At 36.1% G+C, this 10000-nt stretch overlaps 1 protein-coding gene across 6 annotated transcripts in view; it reads left to right on the top strand.

Annotated features, from left to right (window-relative positions):
• LOC136833233 (DBH-like monooxygenase protein 1) overlaps positions 1-10000 on the top strand; it is a 1137248-nt gene that overhangs the window by 958558 nt on the left and 168690 nt on the right. The window contains exon 1 of one of the 6 annotated variants that reach the window (XM_067095115.1): positions 4379-4592. The exons of 4 other annotated variants lie outside the window; for them this stretch is intronic. The gene's annotated coding sequence lies outside the window, so the exon portion shown is untranslated. Of the gene's footprint in view, positions 1-4378; positions 4593-4669; positions 5003-10000 lie in introns of those variants that run through there. One more of the 6 variants, XM_067095116.1, reaches the window with a different exon arrangement.

Here is a 10000-nt window from a genome sequence, read left to right as displayed (position 1 = left end):
TGTAGATGGTGGTGTTATTTTTTCCCTTCATTCTCAACTGGGTACTTTTTTTTATGTTTTTAAGCTATTTTTTTATGAAATGGGTGATTTTCAGTGTTTTTTTCTTTTTTAAGTTCGTTGAGTCATTTTCTTGTTTGCACTGCCTTGGACTCAACTCGTTAGACACAGTTTTTTTTGTTTGTTTTTTTTTTATTTTTGTTTTGGCTCCTTGTTGATGTCTAAGTCCTCTTCTTCTTCTGCTTCTTCTTCTTCTTCTTCCTCCACTCCAGAAAAATTCTGGTCAAGATTAGGACCTCCTCCTACTCACTCAGCTGGTTTTTCGTCCCCACTCTCTTTTTTTTCTCTCTCTCCTCCTTCGCCCTGCTTTTTTTCCTCCCTCCCTCCTTTCCTTCCTTCCTTCCCTCCTTTTTTTCCCCCCCCTCTGTCGGGGAGGCAGGCAGCCCATCGCCAAATGAGCCGTAACATAAAATGGGCAGCTTCAATGGACAGCCATTCTTTCTCGCGAATGTTGATATAAGGTTCCCCTAAAAACACAGACCTTCCTGCTGATGAAGTTCGACTGATGTTAATGTAATTGCTCATCGCTTGTGAGGGCGGGCGCCTTGTGTTTACAAGGTCTCTGAATACCTTATGGATGGGCGTTTGAGTTGTGTGTGTATATATATATATATATATATATATATATATATATATATATATATATATATATATATATATATATATATATATATATATATATATATATATATATATATATATATATATATATATATATATATATATATATATATATATATATATATTATTTCAAAGCTCACAATCAGGTCAAAGACATATAGAAGCAATTCGTTTGTCAAAATGATATATTATTGAACCTAAAGAAATACTGTAATCATGAGAATATTTCTTTTTATATTAACATTCAGTGTACCATTATGATCGTCTCCTAGAACGAACGACAAAAAATAAAATCTCTATAAAAGAAAGATACAAAGCAACAATGAGCTATATTTTTTTTTTATACTGCAGTGCAGAACGACATTGTCCACATTCTTATTCAGACACATGATTTAGTAAACCAGCTAACAGGCACTGAGGCAGATGCATAAATACATGTGGCGGTTAGGAACTAATAATAAAACCTTACTTTACTGCGAGTGAAATAGCTACACTCGGAGCTATCTCTCTGGTGCCACGGAGTCTCGTGGCAGCGGAAAGGAACTCGGATTTGATTAACGGAAAGTGGAGTATCGGTCTAGGACGAATCATTATGGCTTTTGTAGCCTGCAGCCGACTTTTAGCGGAGTATCGGTCCAGGGCGAACTTTGGGTTTTGTAGCCTGGAGCCTACTTTTAGCGGAGTATCGGTCCAGGACGAAATTTAGGGTTTTGTAGCCCGGAGCCGCCTTCTTCAACGAAAGGAACTTGGATTTGATCATAGGAAAGTGGTGTATCGGTCTAGGACGAAATTTGGCTTTGTTACCTGGAGCCGAATTCTGTAGCGTGGAGCCGACATTAAGCGGAGTATCGGACGAAATACGGCTTCTGTAGCCCGGAGCCGACTTTTTGAGTTGCCTGAAGCCGATTTCAGTGGTTTGGAGCCGACTTTTTTCCAGTAACCTTAAGCCGATTTCAGTAGCCTTGAGCCGACTTTTTTTCAGTAACATGAAGCCGATTTCAGTAGCTTGGGGCCGACTTTGTTTTCGGTAGCCAGAAACCTATTTCAGTAGCTCGGAGCCGACTTTTTTTTCAGTAGCCTGGAGTTAACTTTTTGGTTGCCTGGAGCCGATTTCAGTAGCATGGAGCCGACTTTTTCAATAGCCTGGAACCGATTTCAAGTACCCTGAAGCCGACCAACAAAGGAGGAAAGATAGAGATAGATAGACGATGGAAGCAGAAGGCGGTTTTGATGGTACTGTAGTTGATTATAATCTTTTTAGGTAATTATGGTCATCTATTTTTGTTCCGTAGAGGCCGTCATTATCTATCATTAGGAGCGTTATCACTCCGTGAAGTTATCATTATTAATTTGTAGGAATTCGAGAATCCTTATAGGCCTATGTACATACAAAAATTGTTTTAGTCATGTGTCAATTACACACTCTCTCTCTCTCTCTCTCTCTCTCTCTCTTCTCTCTCTCTCTCTCTCTCTCTCTCAGACGTCTATGCAATGGCAATGTGGTTATTAAACACATATATTAAGTATAGTCTACTTAATATAAAAATTATTCTATATATATATATATATATATATATATAGAGAGATAGAGAGAGAGAGAGAGAGAGAGAGAGAGAGAGAGAGAGAGAGAGAGAGAGAGAGAGAGAGAGAGAATTTACTGCTCAAGGTCCGCAACCAGCTCATCCTATCAAACACTGCAGGGAGAAACACAGACAGACTTATACAATGAATAAGATATATAATTATATAACAGGCGCCCATAATACTCCATTTATTAAGCTGAGGTACACCAAAGAATCCAGACATCGGGAAACGGCAGATTTAAACACCGGATGCCAAGAACTGGCCGCACCTTTTATCTTCTCCTCCCCAAAGAGCGTCATCAGCTACCGAAGAGCGAACGTAAACGGGAAAAGGGGGAGTTGGTGGGGACGGGGTTTGGAGAGGTGTTGGTATGGAGGTAGTCCCTCCCCGGAGGATTATACAGTACATTTAACACATTGAGATCGATTTTCCATGGCATCCTAGGCCTAAAAATACGGCAGAGATCGGTCAATGGGCCTAAGGGAAGATTACGCGAGTGAGAGAGCAAACACCCCTTAGGCCGAGTCGAGTCTTTCTGGCAAGAGTGCTCCGGAGATGTTGGACAAACGCCGGCCTTTTCCATCAATGGAGAAAAAGAGTTGTTTTGATCGACTTTAATAGCTGGACTATTATTTCCTTGAACTTCCCTCCCCCTTCCCTCTATCCCTGGATCGTTTTTGATTATGTGATCGTCCGATGGACCGGAAATATTTCGGATCGACGTTCTTACCGCTCTCTATTACTGGGAGTCGAGTCTATTGAAAGGGAGGGTATTATATAGTACCGCTGGTATCCATCTTTGGCTTGAGAGAGAGAGAGAGAGAGAGAGAGAGAGAGAGAGAGAGAGAGAGAGAGAGAGATCCAGTTGAAAAGAATGTATGGTGAAAGGAAGCGATTTCCACTTTAGAGTAAGTTCATTGAAGTGTGTAAAAGAAGTGAAGCAAAGATATGGAGAAGATAACGTCAAGCACTGAAGCGTAAAATAATGTCTACAGGACGGGCGATTTTTGGTTTTGGGTATTTTAAATGGTCATAAACCCTTAAGAAATCTGTTAATATTATCGATGTTAATGTAGTCGCATGTACGCCGTGTATGCTGGTTCGCAGGTGTGTGTGTGAATGACAAGCTGGAAATGTAACGTTCATTACTAAGTAGAACGATTGGGAAAGAATTTGTCTTACACATGTACTGTATAACTTATGTGGCGTGACAGCTACCGGGGTCATTGACGCAGAAGGTTGATAACGATAGATAAAATTATCGTCGTTATGTAACCTGTCTTTGTATTCGCAAGGAAGAAAAGTTCCCGAAGAGAAAAATCAGGCAGAAACTCTTAATTGGCAGTCGATAAAGTGAAAGATCAGAACACCTCGAGGGCATTTGTTAGGGCAAGACCCGGTTCAGGTTTGGGGCAAGCGGAACAAAGGCTTCCAGTGGCCGTGTGAGCGAGCGAGCGAACCAGCCGACGAGACAGGATGGGTATATATACAACCCCTGGAAGAATAGCCAGTGGCCTGATACATCAGAGGGAACGGGTGGAAGGGGACATAACCCGATGAAAAGGAGGTGATGGATAAATGAGGGAAACAGGGAAAGATACCGGCGTGAGAGGGAATATTATGAACGAGCCACAAATTAGCAGTTGCAAAGCCGATGGTGCATACTGAAAGGGGTGGAGGGGGAGGGGTTGCAGAAAAAAAAGACGAGAGGTGCGAAGGAGGAGGGGAGGGAAGGAGCTGGCAAGAGGGTTTAAACCTGTAGTAGGAGGGAAGGAGAGAGGGAGGACGACTTTAGGTGTCGTAGGAGGAAAGATTTTAGGGATGCGGGAGCTAAGGGATATGTTAGGAGATAAAGGGGGAAGGGGTTGCTATTTTAGAGGGTGAAGGGATGCTGCGTATCAGGGGAAGGGGGGGTGTTGGGGGAAATGGATACCGAAGAAGGGGGTAGTAGGGGACGCAGGTGCCCCGGCGAGATTGATATGCAAGGACGGCCACACACTCGGCCTTTTTCGGCACGTCCGTTTTTGTTGGTTATTGTATGTGTCTGCGTGTGTGTGTGTGTGTGGCTGGAGGGACGCCATTGTCAAGTTGCTCATTGTGGTGTTGGTGGAGGAGGAGGAGGAGGGAGGGGAAAGGGGGAGGGTGAAATAGAGAGGGACGGAACCCAGTGGTGGTCGCGATACTGTAGTTTACTATAGTACCATAGTCTGTAGACCAACGTCGTCGGTCTTGCGGGCGTTTTCTCACCCCTCTGGTGGTACGTACTACCATCACTACCACTACTACCGCTGGTCGGGCTACCGCTAGTATAGAGCTGCTGTGGGAAAAAGGTGAGGTGGTTGGTTGGTTGGTTGGTTGGTATCCCTCTCGCTAACACCGGGGTCTAAATACAAGTCACCATTCGCCCGGACGGGTAGTTTCTGGTTGGATGGTGGCTCGGGTGGACCGTTCGTAGAGCCTGTAGTTAGTCGTAGTGAGTTGGTAACCGTGGCTTCTGGGTTCCCGGAGACGGCTTCGCGCTCGTCTGTAAAACTTTGGAGTTCACCCTCTCTTGTGAATATTGTTCGTCTGTTTACATTAGATTTGTGCGGCGTTTCTTATATATTTACGTGTTGTCGAAAGTTAATTTTATCCTTTTTTTGCATTTGTTTTCGCAAGTGGTTTGAAATAATCTTGATCGAAGAGAATATGTTGGAAGGATAATATGTCGTATTGTGCAGGATCTCTCCAGAAGTTACAGGTAAATATTTACATTTTACTTTATTCCAAACTTTTTCGGACATGTAGGAACTTTAGTACAGGAATAACACAAAAATATTCTAGAGTTTTAACCAGATGCTGTGAACAGCATCTGATTAGATACGAGTACAGTCAGCCAGCTAGCTAAGGTTCTAAAACCGGTTTTCTATTTAAACAAAATACTTACCTTAATTTTATTTTTTTCCACTTCTCCAGTGTACAAAAATCTTGACTCCAATGTACAAAAATCTTGAGTTGGAGTTTTCCTCGGTTAAAAAGAATTTTCGATTTTACACATTCTAATAACTGATAAAGAAAAATCAGTTGAGCAGTAGCGAGTTGATAATTGAATAGATGCATAGTGGTTTTATAAAAGAAAAATGGAATGTGGAATCAGCCATAGAGTAAGTAAAGGAAAAGAGGCAACGAAGTTTAGCTAGTATTGAAAGACATTAATTAAACATTAGCAAAATGATTATTAAAGAGTTGCGTAGTGGTTTGATAAAAGAAAAATGGAATGGGGGAATCAGTCACAGAGCAAACAAGAGAGGAAAACAATTGTAGCTGTTATCGAAAGTCATTTATTAAACATTAGTTAAATGATTAGTGAATGGATGCACAGTGGTTTTATTTTATAAAATAAAAATGGAATGGGGGAATCAGGCATATAGCAAATAAAGGAAGAGAGGAAAACAATTTTAGCTGTTACTGAAGAACATCAATTGAACATCAGCAAGTCGATCATTAAAAAGATGCACAGTGCTTTGATAAAAGAAAAATGGAATGGGGAATCAGCCATAGAGCAAATAAAGGAAAAGATTCGAAAATTCTCGATGAGGAACTAGCCGTAAGTAAATAAGGGAAGGGAGGTAAAGATTCTCGAGTAATGGAAGTGTGACGCCTCACGTGGAATAGCTAGCTGGTGCTGTCAACAGGTGTGTTTGTCATGATGGGAAAGGATGCCTCATCCTGACCTGTTTTCACCTCGCTCGCTTTCTTTTTTTCACCTTTTTTTTTCCTTTTTTCCTTTATTTTTCCGAGGATTTATGGGCCAAGCTGAAACGTTTCTTATCGTAGTTATGGGAAGAGTGAGTTTTCAGAATTCAGTGATAGGTTGTTTTGTGTTTATTGTTTGTGGTGTGTTTATATTCTTGCATAGGCCTAAAACTATATATATATATATATATATATATATATATATATATATATATATATATATATATATATATATAATTATGTATTCACAAGAACATGTCATTCGAATGCAGGGTACCACAGAGTAGGATATCTACCGTATCAGTCTATCTATCTATCTATTTTTATCTATCTATCTTCCCATCGACTACATATAGATAGATAGATTTCTATTTATCTGTCTTTGTGCCCATCTGTCTATCTATCTATCTATCTATATATTTATATAGATAGATAGATAGATAAGTAGATAGATAGATGAAAAACAAAATTACTAATAACAAAATTCGTCTTATTTCCTTCATAAGAAGTCAGACTTCTACCGAAGCCCCCGTTTTCCTCCCATCTGATAAAGTTCCCGCGAAAATACATCATCGTTTCTTGTGCTTTTTTTTTACCCTCGGCTGATGGAGAATTGATCTCGGATGCGCCGTGGAAGATCATTTCAGAGGAAGAGAAAAAAAAAAGATGGGGGAAAAAAGATGGTGTTTCGTGGCCATAGATCATCTTGTAGCGTCTATTCTGGCTTTTCTATATTTTTACATATTTTTTTATTGCGTTTTCTTCTACTTGAAATATAGAGTAATGTTTCTTGTTTATTTTCAGTGTAATGTAGAGTAATGTCTTGTTTAGTGTTCATTTTTTTTTTTTTTTACATTTTGTTATACCTCTTGCTCCTAATTTTTTAGTTGTTTTAACGTGTTTTTTTACGTCTGAATTATGCATCAATTTGCATATATTTTTTTGTATTCAATCTTGTTGATTAGTCATTTTGAAGTTATCGCTTCTATGCATTTGATTTTGTCATTCATGGCTTAACGTCACTACCAACGCATCTTTTTATTTCATATTTGCTTTATATATATATATATATATATATATATATATATATATATATATATATATATATATATATAAAAGAATATGATGCATCTACCACTTGACAGATATCTTGTGTTTTGCTGTGAGTTAAATATTCGCATAAGTAATCAGTAGTTCCGTACCCTTTCATGAGGAACTTATATGGTAATTCCATATTATTAATTTTTTTTTAAATATGGCGCGACCCTATGTAACAACACGGCAAAATTTGGGTTTATTTCTTCCAATATGTTTAATATATATATAAATATATATATATATATATATATATATATATATATATATATATATATATATATATATATATATTTTTTTGACGTAAGGTATTTAATCTGTTACTATATTTTCCCTGATGAGGTTTATTTTTTTCTTGATAATTTATTTTTATTGATTAATTTCATAAACTGTAGGAAATTTGATATGCAATGTTGTCTTGATTATTGCATTGTTCTGTAGATTAATAAGAATTGTTGTAAATAATAATTACCATAATATAGCATATATATTTTTTACCCTTAAAGTATTTATATGTAAAATAGTTTGCTTTTTTACTATAGACTTTTCGTAAAAGAGAAAGAAAATTATCTTAGGAGAGTATTTTTTTTTTTTGTTACTGCCAGACGATTTAGATTACAAAGAACACTTGAAAATGGAAAAAAACGTAAAAATTTTTTATTGCATTGTTCCTTAGGTTAAGAAAAATTTTGAATAATAGTTACCATAACGTAGCATATTCATTTTTTACCCTTAGATTTATATAGCCTATGGAAAGTGGCATCTGTTTAAAAAAAACATACCAGAGAAGAATAGAGAATAAAACGATCGTTTTATTTTTTTCCTTTTGTATTTTTTTTTTTTTTTTTTTTTACAGCCAGACGATTCACAACACAAAGAACACCCGAAAATGGAAAAACAAAGAAAAATTTTTTCATAAATCATAGTTACTGTAATGTAGCATATTCGTTTTTTTTACCCTTGGATTATATATATGTAAAGTGGTATGTTTAAAAAACCAGGTACCAGAGAAGAAAATTATCCTTTTATGTATTTTGCTTTTGTATTGTTTTTTATTATTTTCTGTTACAGCCAGACGCTTTACAACACACAAAAAAAACACCCTAAAATGAAACTATTTTAGTGAAATCCACCACAAGAGTATTCCGATTACCCGAAAACGGAAATACAAGAAAAACTTTTTTTTTTTAATCCACCACAAGAGTATTCCGATCACCCGAAAATGGAGAAACAAAGAAAAAAACTTATTTTCTTTTTAAATCCACCACAAGAATATTCCGATCACCCGAAAATGGAGACACAAAAAAAAAAAAACTTTTTTTTTTAAATCCAAAACAAGAGTATTCCGATAACCCGAAAATGGAATTTTTTTTTTTTTTTTTTTTTGTCAAATCCACCACAAGAATATTCCGATCACCCGAAAATGGAAAAACAAGAAAAACTTCTTTTCTTTTTAAATCTACCACAAGATTATTCCGATCACCAGAAAATGAAAAAAAAAAAAAAATTTCTCAAATCCATCACAAGAGTATTCCGATCACCCGAAAATGGAAAAACAAAAAAAAAACTTTTTTTTTTTTTTTTCTCAAATCCACCACAAGAGTATTCCGATTCGACCTGACCCACACGCTTTGTGACACCTTAAAGGTCCCTTTTGGATCATCAATCATAGGTTAATCAAGATATAATAATGGGGAGGCGCGTAGCTGGAGAAGAGAAAAAAGATACCACGGAATTCTCTCCATACCCTCCCTGTCCGACAAGGGTATTACGTGCCCCAGATGTAATCTTGACCCATCGGGGTATCATTTTTAAAATTTTTTTATTTAATTTTTTTATTTTTTATTTTTTTTTATTTTTTATTTTTTATTTATTTTTTTTTTTGAAGGGAGAAGATGGATTACCTGCTAAGTACGAGGAAATATTCACAGGTACCTGTCTGTTACTTGGGTTACAAAGAGGTGCGCTTGTAGATGGTAGATATGTTCAAGATTTCTGGAGAAAAAGAAAGATAAAGAGAAAAAAAGGGTAATGTGAGGAAAATGTTATTGCATATTTGTTTACAGTACATTATTTTGAGCATTTTGATGTGTTATTTTTATATACATACACATGTCCATTATATATATAAATACTATTATATAAATTCCATTATATATATATATATATATATATATATATATATATATATATATATATATATATATATATATATATATATATATATATATATATATATATATATATAAAGAAGGTCTGTGTCCACAGCTAAGTAAAAACTTTCTGTTGTAAGTAAATGATTTATGTCATTTGCAGTGTTGTTCATCTTCATCCCTTGTAAATCAAAGATGGCATGCAAGAAGAATATTCCCGTCTTGGAGCCTTATTCTTCAAACGAAAACCAGCCGCTTGGCAGTAGAAGAAGAAGAAGAAGAAGAAGAAGAAGAAGAGAGAGAGAGAGAGAGAGAGAGAGAGAGAGAGAGAGAGAGAGATTCCTATCTCTCTGTATTCATTACTATCTTGTCGCTGGTTATTCCTCCAACCTGAATTTATGACATCACCGTGGCTTTTCCGTCCCTTTGTGATGTGTCTCTTGATTCCAGAGGCCTTTATATATATGTGATATATATACACACATATATACACATATATCAACACACTATATACAGTATATACTGTATGTATATATATATATATATATATATATATATATATATATATATATATATATATAAATATATATATGTATATAGTATATATATATATATTATATAAATATACATATTTATATAATATATAAGTATATGTATATATATATATACATACATATATATATACATATGTATTTATTACATAGCAAACAGAATTTACTTTTTGGAGAGAAAGAGCTCGTTCAGGATGTTGCTGT

This window comes from Macrobrachium rosenbergii, chromosome 51, assembly GCF_040412425.1.
Source record: "Macrobrachium rosenbergii isolate ZJJX-2024 chromosome 51, ASM4041242v1, whole genome shotgun sequence".
Classification (NCBI taxonomy): Eukaryota; Metazoa; Arthropoda; class Malacostraca; order Decapoda; family Palaemonidae; genus Macrobrachium; species Macrobrachium rosenbergii.
Note: the sequence above shows the minus strand (reverse complement) of the source record. Positions and strands in the feature narration are given on the sequence as shown.